Source organism: Lepisosteus oculatus, chromosome 6 (genome assembly GCF_040954835.1).
Source record: "Lepisosteus oculatus isolate fLepOcu1 chromosome 6, fLepOcu1.hap2, whole genome shotgun sequence".
NCBI classification, from domain to species: Eukaryota; Metazoa; Chordata; class Actinopteri; order Semionotiformes; family Lepisosteidae; genus Lepisosteus; species Lepisosteus oculatus.
Genome location: NC_090701.1, coordinates 8,334,069 through 8,361,060, shown reverse-complemented (window position 1 = coordinate 8,361,060; position 26,992 = coordinate 8,334,069). Strand labels below are relative to the sequence as shown.

Genomic DNA, 26,992 nt, shown 5'->3' with positions numbered 1-26,992 from the left:
TGTTCTGTAAACAATTGAAAATAAGCTACATTTATCTCTCACAGATACATTACCTTCAAGTTCTATGTTAAAGGCCAAATGTCTAGGATTACAGAAAGAAAAAAATCATTGCTGTGATATTGCATTCTTTACAATACATCTTCTGTTCCTTACTAGTGTAAAAGGTGTTTAAGACCCAATGACTTCTTCTTATGATAGAGAAAAATGTTGGCTACCCATACTATTGAGTTAACTTTTGGCACTCAGGCTCAAGAACAGGCTCATTTAACAAAACTTACTTATTTCAGTAAAACTAGTGATGTTTTTCTCATCCCAGTTACTGTTTTGCTTACCTTTCCTAGAACATAACTTTCAAATCTGTTGTTAGTTGCATTAATAGCAGCAATTAAAATCTACCTAAGATTGTTAACAAGTGACCTCTCTATCACATTAAATAAAGAAATGTGAAACTAATATTTTATTATTTTGGACATAATTTGATAAAATGTATTATTCAGTCAACTTTTTTTCAAATATCCATTCATTAATCCAACTACCTTATCAACAAAAGACACAATATACAGGTTCTGTAGATTGTCTGAAATTAACAATAGTTTAAATTGTTTTACATATTAACTGATATGTATTGTTTGTGTAGCTCCTCCAATAAGTAATATAATAGAGATTTTATGTTTTGTTAGGTTTGAGAGATGACAGCGGAATTATAATTCAAGTCTGTGTAGTGAAAGTGAAGGAGCTAATTAATATTCATTGTTGTAATGTTACAAGATATTTCTTGTAAGATACATATATACATCTGGTCAAAATTTAGCAATGGGGTTATGATGGTCAAAGTTATCTACGCCACCTAATAAGGACAAAAGTGCTCTCTGGATCTGCTTGCTTGACTCCATGTAAGCACAGTTATAAGTTTCTTTAAAATTTTGATATTATAGAACATCAGCTAATATTCAATAAAAATAACAAAGCTAATATTCAATACAACTGCATTCTCTTAAACCTGAATGTTTTTCCTAGGTGGTGGGCATTACACAATTATAAAGCAATATACTAGAAGAGTGAAGAAGGGTGATAATTGATTGGATAATTGATATAAATAATAAATTATCACCAATCTCCCTTTTGCTATAATGTCTTAAGTGAAGATAACATTATATAATATTATTATCCTTAATTAACATCACAATGCGTGCATACTAGTAGTGTTGATGTTCTGTAGTTTTGATGCTGTTATTTTAATTAACATAAATTATGCAATATCACATTGTATATCCACTATAGAGATTTGCATTTATGGTATCCCTATAATTCAAATAAAAAAATTGAGTGAAAGAGTTTTGTTTAGCTGACTATAACTCATTTTATGTTTCTTAGATCAGTATTATACAAAATAAATCATGATCTTAGAAAATATGCAACACTGAATAAACAATAGACAAGAATCCATTGGCATAGTTTTGAAATGTGTGCTGTGCATATTTGATTTCCCTAGAAATTTAAACATTCTAAAAATTATTAAAATAGCTAATTGTCTCTAAGCTAATCTAAGACTTTTGGATGGCATTTTTTTTCATCTGCCAATAATTTTGTAAGATTTTCTTTGGGCTTTTCTTTAGTACAGTTTTGTTTTGTAGCTCTAATCAGTATTTTAATTAAATTACATTTTTTTTTCTAATTTTGTTAAAACCTTACAATACAATGCAAGAAAATCAAGGACATGACTTTTAAATTGTATTTTACCTATATTGTTTTTTATTATAACATGGAATACTATATCCCTGAATCAATATCCTGCATAATTTATCTGCTTTATGCCAAAGGCAACTCACTTGTAACTTTATCTTTGTTTTGTCAAGGACAACATATGATCAAGCAAGTTAGCTTAAAACGAAGGAAAAACAGCATGGAAAACTGATCTTTTGTTATCATGAATCTCCTCAAATCTTTCTTTTTTGTGACACAACCTATTCATACAATCCTCAAGGTTTCATTCTGTTTTCTAGTAAATACATATCTTGAATACGTATATTTACCACAATGACAAGCACGTTTTCTTAAATATTATTGTAGTAGTTGCCATTTCCCCATTGGAAATTTGAAAGTGTCTGTCCGAGCTCTAGCTAAACTTCATCAGATTTCTTATCTATGAATTCAACTGAGCAGTTAAGCTGCTTACCAGCTCTAAACCAGAAATATCTATCTGACACCAAATCATCTCACATTACAACACCCAAGCATGCATTCATTGTTAGTCTCCTCCTTTCCTCCCTTATGCCTCTGGTGAAAATGCATGATAGAGCCAGCAGAGCTCAATGTTCCCTTGGAAGTCTCAGCTTCCTGGATTTAAATGTCATCTGGCCAATTGCCTTTCACCAATTGGCCAGATGACTGAGGACAGCAGATCCTTCATCATTATGTTTTGGGTTACATAATTCAGACAAGAGTTTCCTATTTTGAAAATACTCAGAATGAATTAAGCAAATAGAAGAATGAAAACCATACTAATAACTGATGAGTTTGCTCACAAAAAAACATTCTAACTTGGATATTCCAGAGAATGCTTTCAGTTAATTGTCTATTGATGATTTGTTTCTTAACAGTTAAAAGTGGGTTAAAATACTATTTTCTTATATTAATGAAAACCTAAAATAAAACCTAGCTGATATTTTATTAATAAAAAAATCTGTTTGTTGTCTGTATACAGATGTAGCCATTTAAATGTGCGGTAAAACCCTGTATTGCAGGACTGGGGATGCAGGTTGCCGCAGTACGGATTCGCTGGCCAAAGATGATCAACAGGTGGCACTTGCGGTGCATTACATGCTAGTGAAATGATTGCTTCATTTAATCTCTCTATTGAGCATATTTAAATCTGCTTAATATGGAATTTTACAACTAAAGGGAACTTTTGGTGCTGAGCATAAAAATAACAGGAGCATAACATCCCTGAATATCATAAACAATATTAATTTAGGAATATAAATATATTATACATAGTGTATATGGCTGGTAGTGGTAGTTTAATTTATCTTATGAAAGTCCTATCAAAGTCCTTAACTCGGTCACTTACTCTGGTTATTTTGGAAAAGTTTCGACATGTTTGTTCTGACTATATTAAGTGTATATACTTTATAAAATTCTATAATGTATTAACCTTTTCTATAAATACTTGCTGTTGTTATTGCAGTAAAAAAAACAGTACTTTTTAGATCATTGTGATTATTATACATGTGTGTTGTGGTGTTTGTATTTACAATAAATTGAACACACATTTTAATTTTTTCATGCAATAGTATTATTATATATTGTTAACTCACAATGTTAGGCTATATACTGCAATGAGGAAAAGAATCATACACAGGACGTTTTTCTCCCGATGAGGATTTTTAAGCAGTGCTTTCTCGTCTCCCAACGTACAACACATGCGAATCAGATGAAGTAATATCCACAGATACAGTATACCAAAACAGTAGCATATAAAGGTCACTTACTGATCTATACCTTATAACTATACTGTGTATACAGTATGATTCTGTATGGTTTTAAAGTCACTACTATACAATATGTGAAACATATTTTCATAATCAAAATGTACGCATTGCTGAAATTTGCATTAAGACAAAATATAAATAATCTAAATGCGGAAGTAAACCTGAAGGAAGCATATCGTGTTCTCAACAAGCCACAGTATAATAATAAAGTATTTATATATATATATCAAATGGTGTCATTTTGTTTTTGTAAATAAAAACAATACTGATTTATTTTTATAAAAGCCTAAAGAGTCTACAACTTAAATGTTTTAACAGCAAAAGATTGTCCCTCGCATTGACCAGATTCAAAACCAAGTGTTTTCTGGCTGCACATGCCACATTAAGCTTTCACTGCTCCACCTGGTAATTTTACAAAATAATGCAGTCCAAAAACAGATACGTTATGGCACGTTAGGGCATGCACACTGCAAAATGATGCAGTAACCAGCATTCTGAATGGCTGGATCTGTATGTGTCGATTTCTAATGTATTTTAAGATATCATTAGTCAATTACATCTTCAAATAATTTAGTTTATGGCATGATACATTTTCAATAAGTATTTAGATAATGTACGGTATGTCTGTAGCTATGGAGTACATTGATTTATTTGTTTATTTATTTAAACGTAGTGCACTTTCTGTTAAGTAATAATAGTATATTTTACAGTATATTTCCCGAAACACATGGCTCATAAACAGTATGTTCCACTCTTGCAAATATCATACCACAAAAGCCTCTGGAAAACCTTTTCTCTCTGTTAGCTTATATGCTGTTTTATGATATAACATCCATCTCCTATTTCATATTAAACAAACTCTAAAATATTCAAGAATGATTTATACATTGATATAAACCTTTAAAGGTATCAAAAGGGAAGTGTATGCCTTTACACTTGATAATTGAATTCTGGATATCTTTACTAACAAATTCCTTTTGCAAAGTTTTAATTAAAAAAGTAAAATTATCTAGATTCCCTCCTTGATCCTTTAAAATGACAGTGCTTATGAGATATTTCCAAAAAGGGGGTAGTTGTTAAAGATGAAACATATATCTGAATCAAATGTAGCTACAACATGGAGCTTAGCCAGTACAGGGATTCATTCCAAGTGCAGTTTGAGTTGTGTCTATAGGCTAGACATTAAATAGTTAATGCATGTGCTAAGTCCATTATTAATATTCCTCAAGCATCAGAGCTAGATGTGTATGAATTAGCTAGGATTCTTACCCTAGGGTTGCTATGCATCATCAAATTCTTTGAGTTGCTAGGTAGATTAGATTTTTTAGTGATGTAGTGAGAACCACATTCGTTTTCTCTTCATTGTATACTCTCCTGTTATATACTCACATTGTGTAAATATGAACAAATCATTGCCAATGTGCTGGTACAGAGAAACTGGGAGTATCCACAAAAACAATTATTATACCATCATATTATACCATCTTTATTTTTGTATCCATCTCTCCATAGACTGCAACACAAACTATGTCATACAGACTCTACACACCCTCAAATGATGCCACAAATCTCTGCTTATTTGAATGAGGCAGTTGGAAATGCAACTGTTGAAAACTAACTGCTAAAAAAGAATATGCATCTCTATACAGTTTCCATCCTTACCAGCAGAGTATTTATTCACCCCTTCATGAACAACGCTATAGTTACACTAGTTACAAAGCCTACAGCACACCCGTGCTTTCTTTATCTTGCAGCCTCATACTCAATATGGCTCATAAACCCAAAGCAAGTATTGCAGGGAAAGAAACAAGTATGAAGGGAAAAGGCAAGTCAGGAAAAGTGTCTTCTTTGGAGTTAAAATGGGGATTTTGAACAGGTTAAGGGTTGGATTAAAGTGACCAGTTTGATGCATATGCATGACAAGAATGAATATTTGATTTGTGCAGTAAGAGATAGAGAAAAGGCTTAGTGAGAGCTATGCAACTGCTATGTTCCCTGCATTTTATTGTAATAAAATTTCATTTGCCCTTTTTTGTATAATGTATAGTACTGTATTTGCTGTATTATTGTGTTCCCTAATACTTGAAACTACATATACAGTATACACGTATTAATACACTTACAATTGATTTTACTTGTTTAAGGGAGGGGAATAGGAGGGTCTAAGGGGAGTGTTCTGATTATAAGCAATTTCCGGTATATGTGCTGTAAGGAACCTAACTACCACGTAAAAGGAGAGTCTACTGTTTTAGGCCTACTCCTTTTTTTAACTCATTTGTGTATGTAATTTTATTATTCAGTCAGCTGATACAATTTGGATGGAGTTATTTTTTTTCTGTACAATTAAAAAATATGTAAACTTATAAAATATTAAATACAAAAAAGTAATATTGAAATAAACATGAACAAATGTTTGTTGTACACTTTTTTTTTCAATTAATACATTTTAATACAGCCTTGTAAAGTTTTGTTGAGCCTTGTCTACACCTGTGAAGCATTGTCCAGCATTCCAGTAGACTTGAAGTAACAACTGACATTTTTGCAAAACAGGGGAAGAGGCAGGGAGAAAGAATGAGAAAAAAGGATGTAGGAAGAGAAAGAACTGACTTCCCAAACCAGTGATACCAACTATAATAACAACAGGCTGTTGTTCTGAGACATTATAAATCTACTGTTCAGGTGGATTAAGGTTCTGCTTCAATATATTGATTCTACCTTATCAGATTCTTTGAAAGTTTTTCCTAATTCAGGGGTCACCAGCTGCCAGTAGACCTAATTTCCAGAGATGAAATCTCACAAAATAGAAACTCAAGTAGGACTAACTCAGTAGAAAATCAGAAATTATGGCAAACAGTAAAAAGCAGCTGTTGGAATAGCTTAACACTTCTGTATAAATTCAGAGTTTCTTAAAATGATTTATCTAAGCATATAAAAATTGCAAATCATATAATGGCCACTGTGTATTTGATCTCAACATTTATTATCTATCATCTTAAAATGTGCCTGTCTAATTCACTGCATATTAGATGGAACAATATCATCCCAGAACATTGATAGAGTCTTATATTTCAGTTGCTCCTGTGGTGAAGAACATCTGATACTATATATCTAGATTATAGAAAAATCCATACAAGGCAATAATAGGTACAGGGTGTATCTGATATTACTAAACTAAACTAGAGGGAAGTGTCATAAATAATTATGCTGGACTACAAGCTGGATGCTGAAATATATTTTAGGATATTAGTTATTCGGTGAACCAGCTATTTTTATTTTACTAATTTTTGTTGAAGTATGGTGGTTTTGCTTAAGGTCTAGGTGCATTCTTGAAAGGTACCACATGCTGTACAGATGTAACCATTTAAACTTCACGAGGTGTAAGAATCATACCAAAACAAGTGCCGTGGTATTACATACATGACCATGTAATGCCACTTTTATTTTTTAAAATAATCTGATGCAGTACTGCACCAATCTGTAAGACTCCCATGTAACGCAGTTAATATCCTTAATGTACTGCAGATGCTTGTGGTTATGACATAATTCTTATTTTAATAAAAATACTTTGTTAAAATATATTATTCATAGTGTCATCATATATCACATATAAAAGCAAATAAGCATGGAAAAGCCCATAAAAACAAGAAGAGTCTGACTTGAATAATTTTCTGCTAACTTTTTAAACCCAGTTCACTCCACACAAATCAAGACTAAGATTTTAGTCTAAATAAAGATTTAGACTAAGGACAGATTTCTATTACTTTGTACTTTGTTTTTGTTTCAAATGTAGAATACTTTTTGAAACGGCATCATTCCACTTGCCTAATAATATATTTTCTTTTTACTTTAATTCACAATCTTTATTAACTGAGGTCTAGTAAGCAAACGTATCTTGCTGCACAGTACAGATCTGAATAAATAGCACACAAAGATGCTCTTAAAGCTTTCCTAAAGTGTATAAACACAACTGGAAAATCCCAGATGAAACATTGGTTTTCAAAAAGTTACAAAATATTGTGTAAAAGTATGTCAAAGCACAAGTAGGAGAAAGGAAGGTAACTGTCACTCTGCAGAGTAAAGGTACCACGGTCATATATTTACTTTGTTCAATATTCAGTTATTTTCATCCTTTCTCACTGTATTCTATGGATATGAAAGCCACAACCACTTATATTTTATGTTATATTTTTAAGCAATTATTGCAAGGGATCCAAAATAAACTCTGAACTTTTCTTTGATCTTTCTATATTTAAAAAAAAACAGTTTGTCTCTGTTAAACTGACAGGCCAGTTTCAAGACAAGGTGGATGATACATCTGGCTGTATTTTGAAACAGAACACATTACATATGGAGCAGGATTTGTAAAAGAGCCGGCTGGAATTTTTACATATAGAAGAACAGGCATTTTTTTTCTGAACTGTTAGATTACTGACTTAAAACAAGAGGATTGTTTTATTATTATAGACGATGAACATCCCATACTGTACCATTAAATACAGCTAGTTCAAATTTCTCTTGATATTAAATAGTTCAGTATTTGAATATGTTCACTCATTTCGGCCTAGCCCCTTCCGGTAAATAATAAAATAAAGTTCTGTTCTTTACTTAGTCTGTATTTAAGTCTTTTAATAAACACACACGGCAATGTTGGTTTTCTATGCACTAAAAAAAAGTTGTAAGGTATTGAGAACAAAGGAACACTGTATATTTTAATTAGAATTATTTTATTAAGTTATTAAGTTATGATATATTTATCTGATGGTTTTGATGTATGGTAATGGTTGCATTTGTGAGATCTTCATAAAAGATCTAGACATCGAGTTCTATTACATTGAAATAAAGAATTGTTTGATTCCTTGTTAAGCAAATATTTAGACTCACTTTTCTGCAATCCCCTTGTTAGTTACAGATGTGAATTTGCATTTAGTAAATAAATAATTAAAAAATGCAAGGGACATGTAAGGCCATAGTCTTATCAAAAGAACTATGTATGTGTGTACACAGGATGAAAAAAATAAATATGCAACAGCTTGCAACATTCCCAAATGCAGCAGTGCAAGCTGATTAAAATTAATTGTGAGAACTATTCCACTAGTAGAAGACATATAACATATGCTCTGTGTCACAGTAAACTACTGTTGACGGTTGTTCCTGGCAAACTTTGTCTTGCAACTTTTAGAAGCCAAATACAGTATGAAAACACCAGCTGTTCTGGGCAGTGCTCACTATACACTTTCTAGAAGACAAATAAACAACTGACAGCACAAATACTGTATTCACATTATTGAGATACTACTATTTAACACCTAAGGGAAGCAAAGATGATCAATTTGGGAAAATTTAGGATTTAAAGTTAATTTAAACATATTAAATGTCATTTGCAGTACTACATTTTGCATATTCTTCATAGATTTAAAGAAAATTTATGATGGTGCACATCTTTACTGATTCATAAAATCTGAAATCACTTTTTGTATAGATATAGCTTATGTATGTATATAAAATGTAATAAATTGTAAAAGCTAGATTTAATTGCCAGACTCTAATGAGGTGGATATCAGTATTCCTAACTAACTTGCCATTTCTTGGGCTGCCACTCAGATTTGGTTTCAAGTTGTGGGTTTATATGAGAAAAAATTATACATACTGCAGTAATGGGATTACATGCTATAACAAAAGTAGAAAGTGCCAGCAGTCAGTGCCTTTCTTTTTATGTTAGAGATAGTGTAAATCCTCTGTACCAGCATATCTTCTATAAGTTTAGTAAAGGTTAGTGAGTAACCATTCGCTGGTACCAGAACTCCCTAAGAAATCAATTTGGGTTGTTGTTCTTTGAACCCTTTAGTAAACTCATATTATGCAAATTAGAGTGATGATTGCTGTCCTCAGGGTCTGCCAAATGGGATTTAAGTATAATTACCCCCTTTTCTGTCGCTTTGATGCTGTCTTGATTCTGTTTCTGTGCTACTCAAATTTAGCAATCTTTTAACTTCCTTTTTACATTTTGTCACTGACAAAGAGATGGTCTTGATCCTGTGCTCAAGCTGCTGAGTGAAACACTGAATATCTCCCCAGGAAACTCAGATGGCCTTAACATCAACTATAAGGTCACTTCGCTGAAAATCCCTAATTCAGGCCCCAATAAAACCTTTCAGGGAAAATAGTTATGGATTGGATAGCCAACAAAGCTCTCCCAATACTAGAAACGTGAAATTCTGAAATATGGCTTAGGAAGTGACTGCTTCTTGGTTTCGTAACCAAGACACTTAAGGACTACCTGGCTGAATTGCTGGCAAAGTATGTCTGTGAAGTTTTTTAAGACGTTCACATATCAACTTTCGGTCCCCCTTTGATGCGTTGTGAATCGATATTTAAAGAAAACAGACACTGAGTGACAGAGTATCTTTTCTCATGCCACGACCTAGGATAGAAAACACCAGATGTTTGCTGATTGTTGAATAGTTCGGGCAACTTCTCTCATCGAAAGACTGCTTCCAACCTTACTAATAGTAACCAGACAATTTATATTCATCTGGGCATAGTAATATCTTTGCAATTTTGGTATTATTTAAAATCAAGTTACTTTTAATGCCTGTTTATATTGATTCTTAACCAAATACTTTTGGCCCTTTTAGATCAACTCAAATAACAAACAATAAGTATCTAGTGTTATTTTTATTCACATGACTTGCATTCAGCTTTTAGTTTTGTAATTTTGTTATGTTAAAGTGTAAATAGCAATACATCTATACAGTACCTATGGAGTTGCTGATGTAAACCTGACATTCATTTTCATTGTGCATTAGTCATTTTAGAGCTATATTGCTATGTCTACAAAATTTAACTAGTGCGGGATTTATACTTTTTTGTTATACATAGTCATTTTGAATAGTTTATGATGAAATGTGCAAATGTTGTTGTTTGTGACATTTTTTCTTGATGCATTCACAATTGTTTTGACAGCTCCTAAAGTAAAAAATATGTAAATTTATCTATGCAGATGGTTTCTGTAATCCATTATTTATGACCAGCAGCAACTGACTAATGATTATGCATAAACAAAAAGAACATGCTCTGAAATGTATAATATAATAAAAAAAACTTGTAACATTATTATTAGTAAATAATAAAGTGATCCCAAACAGTGCCAGTCCTAGAACTACCTAATTTTACATTACATAATATATTCCTAACTAATTTATGTGGGCACTTTGAAGCCAGGTATTAAAGCAAGAAATGTATTGCATTCATTAATTGTATCAGTCACACACAGATAAATATAATAACTTACAATAAAGCTTCTAATCCAGTCATTTTCATTTTCAGTATCTGCTTATTCCAATACAGCATTGCAGTGAGATAGTGACTAACCAGGCAGGCTATGGATACAAGACAACATACACCCTTTAAGATGTCCATCTCAGGGCATGTACTTACATATAAATAGGGTAATTTAAAGACACAAATGAATAAATTAACAGCATATCTTCATGACAAGAAGAGGAAAAAAAATAATCTGGAAAAAACAAGACAGACATGGAAATAACATGTAAATAACAAAGTAGGACACCCCGGTGCAGAATCAAACCCAGGACTACTGCCACACCACCATTCCTTCTATCTTGTAAATCTAGTTTTGCATAATGTAATAACTTCATATTAAACTATATTTTTAGCCAGAAATGCAAAGATTAATTGTTTAGAGAAAACAGGTTTTTACCTAATGTACACTTAAAATACAGTCAAAATGAGCACATACATTTCTTCACTTGAAATATGTGCCCAATGATCCCTGATATTCATGCACATCATCTGACAGAGGTCTGATTGCCTGTCGGTTGTATTTTAATTGAAGCTCTGATATAGTCTCTGTATTTTAGCCATATGTTATAGGCTTGATCATCATTTTGACACTCTAAACTGTTTTTTTTTATTCTGTTTATATATTTTTTCCAAAATATTTTAAAGTTATTTCAATGATAATATTGCAAATGAAGTAAAAAACTTTCAACTTTTGAAAGAAGACCTAAAAAAAAGAAGACTTAGTATAGCACATTGATGCATACTTTGGTATGAGTTTGGTAAGATATGAAACCAATGAAGGCTCTTCCATTTATTCAGTATGTTAAATAAACAACCCTGCAATTTACAATTGGTTATTTTGTTAATTGAAGTCAAAAGTTGCTTTGTAATAGTTTTATTTTTTTTAAAAAACTACTAATGAGATGTGCAAGTTCTGGGTACTTACCAATTATAGTAATTAAAATAAAATTTAAGTAACACAAAAATATTCAAAGAGATACTGGGAACTTTTGCTCATTCTTTGATGCCTAACAGGACTAAATATGCAAAGAAGCTTGTGCACATTTAAACTGGATTCCCCATTATATAAGAAGTGTTCTTTCTTAATTAATCTCACTCACCAGATGCCAAATCAAGCATTTTACATTATTCTTAATATCTTATATGCCCTTATAATCCATGTTGACAGAAGAAAAGCAATACAATTTTAGAAGATTGTTGGGTTTCTTTGATGTGAAAGACATTTAATCATGCTGTATAACCATATATAATTAAAAAAATATAATTATAAAAATATCCCATATTGTATTACTAAATGGATGTATCATACTGCTGTAGAAACAGCAATGACATTGTCAATTTCAAGTGGATTTATAGCTTTCTAGACAAGAAAATGCACATCTTAATTTTACTTTAACTTAAAATTGTAAAAAATCATCATAAGGAACCCAAGTATTTATTTTCTACCCCACATGCTCTAGCACAAGGATGCAGGGGATACATCCTGGATGGCATGCCAGTCCATCGCAGGGCTCACACAGACCAAACAATAGGGCCAGTTTTCTCAGAAGCCAATTCATCTACCAGGATGTCTTTGGACACAAGTGATTGAACCCAGGTAAGCACTGCTACCCAACGCTGCAAGGTAGCAATGCTAACCAGTGTGCCACCAGACCAATAACTTCAGGGTATTGTATCTAATAGTTTTCAGGTGCAGTATCAGTCAAAAGATTGATTAAACCTGCTTGAAACCAGGTGTTTCATGATTATCTGTGCTTTTAACTGTATAAACTTGACTATAAACACTTAATATTTAATAACATGATACTGTATGTGTACTTATAATCTTAAGTGAACTGCATTTTGCCATATTCATTCAGGAATTACAAACATTTGCCCATGCTCCCTATATTTATAGATATTGTGGCCCCACACCTGTTTACCAATATTTGGTGACAGTAACATGCTAGTTAACTGTGAGAACTTCTAACAAAGACAATTTTAAACGTCTTTCAGTGTTCTAACACCATGTTATACACATTTCTGACTTTAACCTAACCTGGACTTTAGACTAAATTCTGCTTGCTTTGGGTGTTCATTTTATTAAAAATGAAAAATTAACATTTGCAACGCAGTTCACTTAAGATTACTTAAGTAGACATATCATGTAATTAAATATTAAGTGTTTATAGACAAGTTTATACACTTTAAAGCACAGATAATTATGAAAAACCTGGTTTCAGGCTGGTGTACTAAAACTTTTGACTGGTACTGTATATTTACAAAACAGCATTTCACAGATTTTTTAAGTGCAATATGGTAAATTGAAATAAATTGTCAGTTTACTGAGCTTTAAAATAAATTATAGATCAGATACTTATAAATATCAAAGGAAATGAGGAACATTTGGATTGGCCTCAACTATATTCTGATGCTTTACTTTACTTTTTTTATTCTTGCAATTGTATTTTTTTCTTGATGCCTTATTTATGGATTAACTAGTAGATCTCTTGTTATCTCCGTATGCTGGAAGGAATTATTTTCACAATAACTCAGCATTTTTTTCTAATTATTTCTCTGAGCTCTTGGCAGAATGAAATACACAATTATTAGCAATGTGATTTCAATACGAATCTGTTAATGCAATCAATCTAATGAAGCTTTTCAACTGAAATCAATGAGGTCATTAACAAACTTCCATTAAGTGAATTTTTGTAGGTCAAATACCGTACTGCATCTGAAAATGGCTATACAATATACTTTGAAGCTGTTAAATTCAAATCAGACAATTTAGAAAAAAAGTTACATCTTTAGGAAACTATTATAACCAAGTAGAACTAAATAAACAAGATGAGCAAGAAATATATTGCTTTTATATATATATTGCTTTTTGATCAAATTTTATTTTCAAAGATTTTAGAAGAAAAACTAAATGTGCGGAGGAATTAATTAATCTGACATTATTTTTCCTCATCCAAGAAAAAAAATTACATAGTTTCGTCACTGTGCATTAATTTCACAGGGATTGGACACGCATTTCTTTGATATATTGTAGTTTAGTTGAAGTCCAACAGCAGAGTAAAAATAAAAACCCTTAAAAGTTCCTGTAATGTTAATTTTTAACTACTTGTTAATTCATGTATGACACACTTGTTAATGTAACTTTTTTCTTTATTGAGTAAAAGTTTGGTATATTGTTATATTTGAAAGATGTGTTTGAGTTTTATATGAAAAATGATAGTTCTATATATTACTAAACTAAACATTGAAACTGTTATAATGGTCTCACGTCACAACATTATTTAATATTTCTGTTCAGCTAAGAGTATCGCATAACAAATAATGTTGTAAAAATAAATTAGGAATTATAATTAATATAGGAATTTTCATCATTTACTTTTCTCATTCTTAAAGAACCGTCTTGAAAAGTTGTGTGGTTCAAATGTGTCAAGTAAGCAGACAACAAATATGGTCAAACTGACCCCCCTCAATTGTTAACTCTACCATGTTTTGTGACATAATCATTTCTTAAGGGGGCAATAAAGTGTGCATCCCCAGTGAAGCAAATATACTTTACTGTAAAATAACTCCTCTGACATTTTCTTTTATTTTGCTTCAGAGTGGTTCAATATTTCCTGAATAATGATTGCTGGAATGCTACGTTTTACTATATAAGTACACAGGGTTTTTATATTATTTCTGCAATTATTCTGTCTACTGTGAGTGCTCTGAAATGAGTGCATAACGTTCTTTCATGGAGTAGCTGGCCTTGCTCAATTTAGAGACAGCACAGTTTTCACAATGAGTAACATAAGAACTATAATGCCTTTTTAATACTTTGGTTAAGGCAATTAAAATTACTTTATTAAGACATTTTAAAAGATTCATTTAAATTAATATACTCTGTGATTTATACATTATATTTAAAAACTAGTGATTCAGTGACATATATAGGATTTAATAAAAAAACATTTGATACTAATTTTGTTGCTAATTTAAAAAAAAAAAACTGTGAGGTTTCATTTATTTTCACATCACACACTAGAGCATTAATATATGTATATGTATATGCTGGTATATTTTTACCTATACTTCTCATTTATAATGCACATTATGAAAGTTACTCCTACCTCTATTCTGTAGATGCATTGAATAAACCATAACATCATGGAAAAATTATTCATAATTTGTATTATGGAATATTGTGAAATCCATTAAAAGAAGTTCTGAGCAAAAGCAACAAAAACAATATCAAAAAGATATTATCCAAATAAAGTACTTATGTAGACCTATAGTACATGTATTTTATCTAGAGAATTTTTTTACTTACAGGACAGAAAATATTATACATATTTTGAAAGCAAACTAGACTTGATCTATATAACTTGACGATTATAATACCTAAAATTTTAATTACAAATTAATTGTCATTCATAAAGAATTCATACTTGTCTGCAGGGCCAGATTAAGTCATATCCAAACTTGGCACCTGCCTATTACAAAAATGTTTAGGAAGGACCCTGTCTTGTGTTCTGTTAGATTGTTCAATTCTAATTTTCTAAAAAAATCAACATTTTCAATTTAACTTTATGTTTTCACACATCGTATTTTAAATGAAACTGTATTTCATTTTCTATATCATTAGTACCAAGCTGTAATTTATTTTTGCATACATGCAGACTTGCATATTGATCCATCTACTGCTGGTGAGACACCAAGATGGTTGCACAAGTTCCAGCTCATTAGTTGTTGCTGTTAGCTACAAAGAAAACCATCTTGGCTAAATTTGCTCACTTTGGGTATCCACAAAGCAATGTCTCTTTAGGGAGCAGCAAAGCGCAAAAATAAAGAAACATGAATAAGTTTCAGTGAGAAGCATTCATTATCAAAAGACAACAATGTCCCTAGACTGTTATCAAAACCCACAACCCAACTACCACATTGAGGCTCTTTATATACAGTATATACTAAACACATTGATCATTCCCATGTGACAATTTGCATCTTTAACCTATAATAATCAATAACCACCAGTAATCTAAGTAATGAATCTAATTATTAAGCACTGTATTTATTTGCAAATAATAAAAAACAACAGCTGCCATTATAACACTCCCTTCTTAAGCTGGTCTAGTGCTGTAAAAAGGGGTGCAATTAATGTTTCTAAAACATGTTTCACAGTGATTTATAATTTAATATATTTTAGATTTATTTCCTCATCAACGCCATTTTATAAGTTACATTTTGCTAACAATACCATTAGTGCACAACATGACAAATGTGAACTGTAAAAGATGTTACTGCTGTTGTTCTAATCGTGCTTCATAAATATTCCAACAACAGCATATAATAACTGAAAACCAATAATTAATTTGTGAAGGTGGCATAATTAAATATAGAAACTAACACCTTCTTCCCTGCTCCCTGCCCCCTCTCAACTACCCTGTCTTTTGTTCTTCATTAACTGACTTCCTCTGAATTACTGAATTAACTATTTTCCTCTCTCCATCACACCTGAAGAAGGCTCCACAGCAAAAACGTGGTGTCTCTTTTCTTTTCCTTTCAGAATGAAATAAACCTTAACCTGTTCCTTTGCAGGCTAAGCATGCTGACTCAGCTACCTACTGAAACTAACAAAATACTGCTCTTCACACATTTAAGTGGGTTAAAAGTATATTTACAGTATATTATAGTAGAGTTGAGGCAAAACTTGTTTAACTCTTGCCCCACAAAGAGAGGGCCAGTTTGTCAATATTCTTTAAATTTTAATTTAGAGAAACCTTATTGTGTAACATACTGTATTTATGGTTAATGCATATTTGACCGAAATAAGTGGTTAGCATTGCTGCCTCACAGTGTTGGGACCAGGGTTCAGTTCTGGATCTGGTCTGCTGTCTGAATGTGTGTTTTGCACATTCTCCCTGTGTTCACATGGGTTTCACCCAGGTGCTCTGGTTTACTCCCACAATCCAAAGACATACTGGTACATTAATGGGCTTCTGTAAAATTGGTCCTGCTGTGAGTGTGTGAGTGTTTGTGTCTACGTGTGCCCTGCAACGGTCTGTCATCCTGTCCAGGGAGTATTCTGTATTGTGTCCAATGCTTCCCAGTAAAGGATCTTAACCACTGTGACTGTATATAAGCTAAAGTGGAAAAAACCTTGCACTGAAAGCCTCGGATGACCCTTAGCTTGACACTCAGGTTTGTAATCTAGCTTTAACATTTAGGCAGACATACTGTAACAAGTCTGTTTGTCATGTCAAAAATGAATTCACTTTTCACATGAATTCATAATGAATTGGGAAATTCATTATGAGGGACTGGAGAACTCAACTGAATGGCCCACTGTGCAAAGTATAAAAGCAGTAAATACAAAAGTGTTTTCACAGGTGTACTCTACTTTATGTACAAAAGAATGATCTATATATTACAAAAATATGTTATATACTGTGTAATACAATATGTGTGCTGTGGTCCCTGACGTTCGGTGCCATGACGAACGAAAGCTGAGCTCCAAACACAGGGTCTTGGAGCAGTCGCGGGGATCTTCGGATGGAGCGAGACATAAACAAGGGGAATGTGAGAAGGTGATGCAGGCTAATTGAAAGATTGATCGAGGCTGGCATGAAGTAAAAAGATTAGGTTGGCAGTTTTCAAGCAGCAGAGAGAGGAGAGGTAAGAGACTGTGTCGCAAGTAGTGGTGGAGCTGAGAAAACTATGAGCCATCCACCTATAAGGCTGCGACTCCTAACTACAAAAAAAAGAGTGTTTCATCGATGCCAATTCAAACAAATAAAATGACAGGTTGATGCCTATAAGGCGACTGTTTGTAGTACGAACTAAATGGAGGGAGAAAACTCCCTGCGAGCACAAAAAATGTGGCAGGGTAAAAATATCTCTGCTCATTCAGGGCTCTGGGAAAAAGGCTTAGGCGCAGTTTACTGAAGCAGTGCAAGTACTGTACCTCTGGCTTGGCACATACTTTTAAGTTTTATCATCCTGTCACTTGCTCTCATGTGGTCTGTTTTTCTTTCTCTGTCTTGATTTGATCTTGAGAAGTCTTTCTGGACTGCTGGTTGATACTTAATTATTTACCTGCAAGTTACTTAACTAAGCTAAACCATACATATCAGCAAACACCCCCTTTGCTTTGAAGGTGGCATTATTTACACTGCCAGGTGTTACACACTATAGCTAGTCAACTATAGCTGTAATAATAGTTTTAAAACTTTAAAGTTCCTCTTTATGATGAAAAAAAACACAATTATTAAAAAACTAAAACATCTGCTATTCAGTCCACATAAAATTTTTCAGAAGCTGTGTGGTAGATTTACAAATATAATAATACAGAAAAACCAAGGGAAATTTTACAGTATGGTGATGAATAGACCTATTACACACCACCTGATATAAGACATTTTAGATATATTAATTCAAGATATCTGAATTGTGGAAGAACAGCTTTCAAGGAGACCAGTTTAACCATCATAATATTAACTAAAAATAAATACCTGGATGCATTCCAAAAAAAAAAGGTTTCAACTCAATTCAGGACAATGACAATTCAATTAAATTGAATTCAAATTGTGCTCCGCTCCATTTAACCAACTTATTCATGTCTTAGTTTCTGGTGAAATTGTCAAAATGCAATTAAAACTACTGTAAGAAATATAAAAAGCTGTAAGAAATATACCATTTAAATGACATAAACAAGAACATAAATGTGCATATTTAAGCACAACTCAAAAAAAAAGGTTAATACAAACACCACAGACCTGTATTATAGTGAAATTTGTATGTAGGCCATGCAAAACATATTTTAAAATGAACAGACATACTGATGTTATCACAGCAGGGGTGAAACCATATATTATGGTTAATTTTGATTCTGAGTTAAAAAATGTAAAATATCAAGACACAATAAAAGAAACAATGACAATGACATGTAAATCCTTTTGTACTGTATATATAAAAACACAGCACACTTGACTAAGAATCTTGAATGCACCTGAAGTAGGCTCCAGCCGAAACATTGTGTCTCTTTTCTTTTCAGTATGGAATAAACCTTTACCTGTTCCTAAGAATTACTTATACGTATAATGTTTTATTTCCACAGATAGATGTATTAGTAAAGCCACTTCTTTGAAGTACCATATATATTAAGACCTACAATTGAGTTTGAAACTGGGCTACGTCATGACCTGAATACCTACAGGATTCTCCAAGTTGCAGTGCACTGCTGGAGTTAAGTAGAAATGTGTCCTCGGGAGTATCTTAATTTTGCATGACAACAGTGTCTTGCAGTACTTGTGACTTGTCAGGAAACTTTGTATTTGTAGTGCTACTTGGAGCATTATACCGGATCTTCATTTAATTCTAATTAGTAATAGGTTACTGGAATGACTCCCTCCAAGAATGTGTGCATGGTCTTTATCCTGAGTATATAAAAAGACCACAGCCTCAATCCAGTCTCCAACCCTTACTGACTGAAACAAACACTATCATTCCATAGCTCTGCACATATTTTAATTCATGGATGCAGTTAAGCAACCACAATACCCAACTATATGTGTAAACAGCCTAAGGGAAAATGGTAAGGTACAGTAACCACCTTTTTCCTGCTGAAAAATGAAGGATTTATAGTTGGAAAGAAGTGAATGCAACTTATTGAAATTACAAAATACCCCAGGTCAAAATGAATCCAGAATATATTTGAAGTGGATTCATGAACTGTAAGTCTATTTATTGTTTTATTTTAAAAAGTGTGGTAAATATATTAGAATGTAAAAAATGTATGGTATTTCTACAATAACTATACACAGTATGTACATTGCTATTTAATTATTTTAATGAGAATGTCTTTTCTTGCATATGAGTAAAAATGAATTGCCTGTTTAATAAAATTTAACTGATTTGTGGTAACTAAAGTAGCAAAAAAAGGTGCATTCATGCATTTATTTTTTTTATTTTAGGCAGTGAAATCACACCATATAAATGCATGGCAAATACAGTTCTTAACACAGAGGTGTCCATTAATATAAACTGACAAACACCTCACTTTAGTAAATAACCATACAATTAATCATTGGTAAACGTCAATTTACTACCAGACGCTTGACAATGTTTTAATGTCCTCTTCATATATTATGGGTGACAGAAGGCATATACATGAAAAGCACATATCAATTTTCTATGTATTGTACATGGGTAGAAACAACAAAATACCTTATGATTTGACAGTACATTAACAGCTTTTTGGATTATAGCACTTTTTTTAACAGTGCTATAATCCAAATGTTGACTGATGTTGATTATATTTCCTCTGTGGGCTAATAAAAAGACTCCCAAAATATGTGACATCCTTGTAAGATGGTTTGTCACAAACAACATCTGAGACTTCATAACCCATGTGTGTAATATAATTCAAACATTGTAAAAGTTCATCCATCCATTATGAGAAAACTGCTCATCTTTTTGAAGGCTGTAGCAAGCTGCAGAAATGTAGGACTTAAGGGGGCAGTGAAGGCATGCCTCTAACCTCTTTTTGGAAAAGATGTCAGTTCATGGAAGGGTCATGAAAAAAAAAGAAAATAACAAATCTGTTCTAGATAACATGTTTCAGGAAAGTGAAAGTAGCAGGGGGAGAACATGCAAACCACACACAGACAGGATCCTAAGGTCAGAATTGAACTCTTGACCATGTTACTTTGAGGCAGCAGTGCTTGAGAGCATGCCACACTATGCTGTCTCAAATAGTACTAATGAACATAACAATATTAATGTTTCATTTTTTTTAATCTCATAAAAACTAAAATACTATGACAAGTAATATAATGTTTCCTTCCTCCTAAAGAATTATGAGAATTACTGTACTATACTATATAACTAACATTAGTTATATATTAGTTTATACAGTATGTAGGGATTATATAAAAGATTAATACCAATTCAAAATTAAAAAATAACAAAAATCACATCATGGAACATGTTTATTTATTACATTTTTTTAATTGCCTATTAATGCATGTAGGTAGGTTTATTTTGTTTGTCTATGATTGCTAGCCCTTTAAAGTAGATAAAAATTAAGTAGAGACAATGTGAGATAATTGGTACATTTAAATTTACATTCTGAAATTGTTCCATTTCGAATTTGATACATTCTATGCCTGAATGTATGCTTACACTTACATAAATTAACAATTTGTATTCCTGCTCGGAGAAACAAGAGTACTCACAAAGTGTAATCAAAAGTCATGCTGACTTTACACTGAAGATGTGCTGAGACTGATATTAAGTCATCAGTGAGAGCTTTGAACATGCATAACAAACATCATCACAAAGTGATAAAACAAAAATGTTGGTATAAAAATAAAAGTTAAATCTGATATATTATTTGGTATTGTGTTTTTTACTTCTACATCCTGCCATGTACCCGTTCTTGCCAGGATATGCTCCATCTCTCTCATGACCCTGTATTGGAAGTGGTTAGATGTTCCCATTTTCATTTCCAAAATAAGGACCAAATAAATTGTGGGCAGGCTGCAATGTACAGTGATACCATTGCCTGTTGACATGCTGTGGCCCCAAGAAATATTCAACCAAAATATGTCAAGAGTTTTAGACAGGATAAGAGGATGCATTCAAAAACATACTGTAGACAGTAGCATTTACAGACCTAAAAATAACATAATGGGATGGAAAAGACAAACAGTTGTTCCTTTTTCCATATGCTTTGGAATATTTGTGCAAGTTAACATAACTAATATGAAACACTAAACTAGTGCTTTCATTTATACTAGAGTCAATTTCATTTCTAAATAAGCACACACTAACGTGAGAACAACTGTTTATCCCCTTGCCTAATGTTTTTTTACATTAGATTTTTACATTATGTTTATATTTAGAATCTACACAATGTGTTCCAAACCTGTAAAACAACAAATGTCCATGACTTTTATTTTAAAGTTTGTCAATCGTATATATTTTCAGCCGCTTTCCACTGGCATGCCTAAATCACATCATTTACAAAGAAAATCAGAAAGTCTCTGACTGATTTTAAGACTTAACCCAACTTCAGCATAAATGTGTTTACATCCCTCATATAGATATTACATTTAGCATCTAGAAAGCATAGTAGTAGGTATATATCAGAAATGGTCACTTGCATCTTTAAGTAAATTGAAGTCTGTTATTTGTAAGTATTTCTGTCCAAAGAAGAGGAAGGGTATGCACATTGTTTTATCTAAAGGCATAATGGCTATCCAGAGAGATGCAGACACCACTTACATTTAGCGGCCCTTTCAAACTATACAACCACAAAAACAGGGAACTTTGAAGCCAAATGTGACTTTGAATGAGAAAGTTGTGTCTGAGATGGGAGCCACTGTACTTACATTGACAATATACCATTCCCTATGCAAAACTGAATGAGAGTCAAAACCTTTTACTAAAAGAGATTCCTTTTAAATATCATATGAGATATTCTGCAGATATACTGCAGACATTTTAATGGCCAAATAAGAAGAAAATGTACCTTTTTGTAAATGCAAAGCGTCACATCTGGTGAAAGCCCAACTCAGCACATTACCCTTTCAGCACAATCTCAAACTGTCACGCATGTTGGTAGCAGCATGAAGCAATGGGGATGCTTTACATCAGTAGACTGTGATTGAGGGTAAAATGGTGCAAAGTACAGACAATTCCTAGAGGAAAACTTGTTTGAATCGCCTAACATTGTAAAGCTGGGTCAAAATTTCACATTTCAGCAGGAAAATGACCTGAGGCACAAGGCAAATACACACTGATGCAGTCTGACAAAAAGAGTGTGAATATTCCTGATTTTCTCAGTAAAAATCCTCACTTGAAACTAATAGACAATATATGACAGGGTTCAAAGACACATATCCACCAACAATTGCCTACAATGTTGTTAATACTGTTGCAATTTTACCAGAAAATCAAATTACAGCATTCCACTGAGTAAAGCTGAGAAAACCCTAATCAAAAAAACTGACGACAGTAATTCCTGTCAAAGATGCTTCTACCAAGTACTGACATAGAGGGTTGTGTGCATTCTCAATCAATAAAATTCATTTTTTTTGGGAGTTTCTTGGACGTTTTAAGCTGACATTGAATCTTCTTCATATAGGTTTTCAGTTTGATCATTACAGTTATGGATAAAATAATGTGCATTTGAAACAAATCAAACATGTTGTAATTCGTCAAAATGTGATACTGTTGACAGGGGTGAATACTTTTTAAAGGTACTGTATCTTCATGTCTGTTGTTCACATAATTAATTCCAATGCATCCATGCAAACCTGAAAATGAAGGATTGACTTTCACTCAGTGACATTATTATTAAGTATAGTACATTACCTGTAATGCAAAAGATATTAAACAGAAGGGATATAAAATTGATTGTAGATCAACATCCCAAATTATTATAAAATCTTACATATTTACCTATATTATGTGTTTTATATCCTGCAGCTTGTAGGGGATGTGTTTTGTGCTACTGTATGTAATAAATTCACACTAATCATTACCCACTGAGGGCCACTGAATGGTAAATATCATAGTCAAATCTTACATCACTAACCATTATTGTGTGATTGCAGAATTATTTGCATACTTTAAGGTAAAGTTTGTTTTAGCAGGGGAAGAGGAAATGCAAGAAATTGTCTGTGCCCAGATATTTTTTCCATAACGTTTAACTATGGAGAAAATACATCTACCTTAAAACATGTCAATACCGATAGGATTCCCATTCACTGCCTTCAATTACAATACTATACATACTGAGCAACACCCCAGCAGTCACTTTCATAATGTTGAACAGTAGGTGATTTTCTGTTTTGTGCTCCCAACATGCAGCAGAAAAAGCCTTGACTTACTCTGCAGATCCATGCTAATGCTATTTTTCATCCACAGGGCTTGCAGTGACAGCTTGGTAATACTGGAAACAATTCTATACCTAAAACATATTAGAATCAAACAAACACAGAATTGGTACTGTATCAAACCATTCATCTGTCACAAGGTCTTGACATTAAATTAAACTGCCAGTGGTTATGATTGAGAAAGTTTACACTTCATTATCATTAGCTCTTCTTTTTTTCAGTTGTTTCCCTTTTTATGAAACAAACTTCTTACATTAAAATTTTAGTTTATCCTGTATATGGAAGGTGATTATAGTTTGAAGTTAGTTGATGTATTCTGACAGCTGCAATGTGAAAACTGGATGTCGAATGCAGAAATGTGGTACTTCTGCAAATGCACAGGGAATACTTTCCCAAGAGTATTTAAAAAGAGTTAAAAAGAGTACTTTTAATAGTAAATTATAATCCACTCATCCATTTTCTAAATGCCCCATCCAATACAGGGTCGCAAGGGAGTCGAAGCCAATGCTGGCACAGGGCAGTATACATCCCAGACTGAATACCAGTCCATCCCAGGGCACACACAAACACAGACACAGACATACTTTTACATACAGAAACAGAATTGACCATCTTTATAGAGCACAAGGTTTAGAACCTTAAGAAGAAAATGAAATACTGCAAGTCAGATCAAGAGGCTGTGAAAAGTAAATTATTTATCATGGTCATATTTTTTTAATGGATTAGGTAATGAAATTAACAAAAAAAACTTTATTTTTGTTTCTCTAAATAAAACAGTATTGGTAGGATGGAGAGTGGAAGTGAAACATGATAGTGTGTAACTTTTATCAATACAAATGAATTAATCAGAACATTAATCAAAACCTTTTATCTTTGTTTATGTAATCTTTTAAAATGCATGCACCAATCAGTTATCTGTTCAAAAGCTTGGTAAATAGGATCCATTGACCTGTGTTGGTTTGTTTGGTACCGTGTAAGTATTTAGGTCAGTAAAATACAGTACGTATAAAGTTATGGACTAAGCTACTTTTGACAGATCAGCTATCTAACTAACTTTAACAGAAGGCTATAACTCTTTCAGAAAATCATGTTTTAGTAAAACTATTGAAAAACAATCTTTCTTAGACCATTTTCCACATCTGAGTTTTTACAGTGTTACTGTATTGAAAATCAGTCTTGTTAGAATATAATTCAATCTGTCCTGTACAAAATTTCATACAGTATATGCAAATGTACTCAGACTTGTTCTTTTAATGGCCAATAACTAGCCCTAAGACTTTGCAGCAATTAATACTTTTCAGGTATCCTTGGGAGTTAGATCAGCACAGGGATTTTGTTGTCAGATACTATGGAGATAAAGTGCACAATTTACCTTTTCTATTTTAAAATATGCAGTTCAGACATGCAAAGCAATTGTGGGAAAATGTAGGCAATCCCCACTCTTGGTGCAAATTATTGCCTGTCTCATTGATTTATTCTGATGTCTGACTTCCAAGCTGTATGCAAAGGAACTATTGTGCTGTCTGTCTCAGTACATCACAGTCAGACAAGTTTTATTAAAGGACACCTTGTAATATTTGACACCTTCTTCGTATTAAACACACAGCGACAGACATTGTTTTTCCCTGCACTCTTCCACTGAATATACATGGCCAATTTCAGATCAGAAATCACTAATATTGTTAAACCTTAATATGATAACCCTTTGGCAATGGTATTAACAGGATTATTTTCTATCTATAGAGGCAGTCATTGGGAATTTCTAATCTTGTTGTTTGCCTTCTCTTTGAAGCCAATACATCAAGCTGTCTTTCAATTTTTTCTTTCTAACCCTATTTATGCCAACAATATTTGACATTACATATTAATTTATGCTGATGATATATTACTGTGTTTTGACATTGCCTCTCTATCCCTGTCTCACCTATAAACTATTTACATTATGATTTATAACATGGCAGAACACTAAAGTCATCAGTTTTCCAGGTCCATTTTACTACCCTTAATTTGTAAGAGTAAAAACCTCAGGCACCATAGTATTAAAATCTATATATCTTTATATTGTAGTGCTCTCGGATTCACATGGATATGCACCCTTGCAGCTGCCGCCTAAGGTCGGCCCCCCACCACTGGGGACTCGAACCCAGGCCTCCGGCGTCACTCAACAGGGACCAGGCCAGTTGAGCTAAAAGGAAATCTCCTCTCAGCCTGACGGCTGCGGTCCCTGCTATTCACAGGGAAGGGCGGTGACATCACCTCGCTGGTTGGCCGGCTCGAACAACCTGCAATGTCCGCCGCATGCGTTACAATATGTTATCACAGTAAATAATTTTTAAATCTACTTTAGAGATCCTTATATTAACTTATTTGATAGAAATATTTTCTATGACACATTATGATTACTTAGAGGATTATACCCCAATATATTTATTTTAAATTAAAATATTAATATTAATATATTTATTAATTTATTTAATTTATTTTAAATATATTGGAACTATATAAAGATAAACTATACTGTAAAGCTATTGTACATATACTGTACATATCACTATCCATGTTAAATATGGTCAAATATTGATACATGTGTAATTTAAGTTGACAAAATACAGTTTTTAAACGCTACATTATAATAGTGCATATAATCACTGCTTTCCTTAATTTTGTCTTTTGTAACTGTTAAAAACTGTAAAAATACAAAGTACTGGAAATATATTTTCACAAATTGCAAAAACTGAACATTAAAAAAGGGGGTTTTTAACTGACACTGGATGGCACTGTCTCCCTAAATTATTCAGAGAGATCTTGTTCTAATTCCAGAGACCATAACATTTGTTCCTTACTAAATATTAATAATTATGTGTTTACATTAATTCCTAAATTAATTATTTAATTCATTTTAAACAAGCATTTCAAGTCTAAAATAATTCATTATGTTCTGACTTAAGTTAGAAATTAAAGTATTTTTTTAATATTGCTTCAGAAACTAAAATGTATCCTTTCTGTTATAAAGGAGACAATTATTCCTTTGTGTTATTCTATATGCAAATTTGCTTTTTTATTTAAAGTGACAAATTCTTTAAGCAGCAACATTAACTTACAATAAATGGCAAACTACTTAAGCAGATTATTAGCCTACTACAATGATTCAGCATGCTGGTGCGTATCTGATATTACATAAGTGGATAAGTCCAAAAAACAGAAAGAAATCGAAATTAGAATATTAATTTAGTACAGTCAATTATTGTGTGATTTTTTAAACTTTTTCTTGACAAGATAAAACAAATCTAAAGAAGA

The 26,992-nt window shown here is 32.5% G+C and overlaps 1 protein-coding gene across 4 annotated transcripts in view; it reads right to left on the bottom strand.

Moving 5' to 3' along the window:
* Positions 1-26,992, bottom strand: part of cdh18a (cadherin 18, type 2a) — a 336,613-nt gene that overhangs the window by 259,418 nt on the left and 50,203 nt on the right. The window contains exon 2 of one of the 4 annotated variants that reach the window (XM_015354610.2): positions 23,690-23,769. The exons of the other annotated variants lie outside the window; for them this stretch is intronic. The gene's annotated coding sequence lies outside the window, so the exon portion shown is untranslated. The remainder of the gene's footprint in view (positions 1-23,689; positions 23,770-26,992) is intronic. 4 annotated transcript variants of the gene reach the window in all.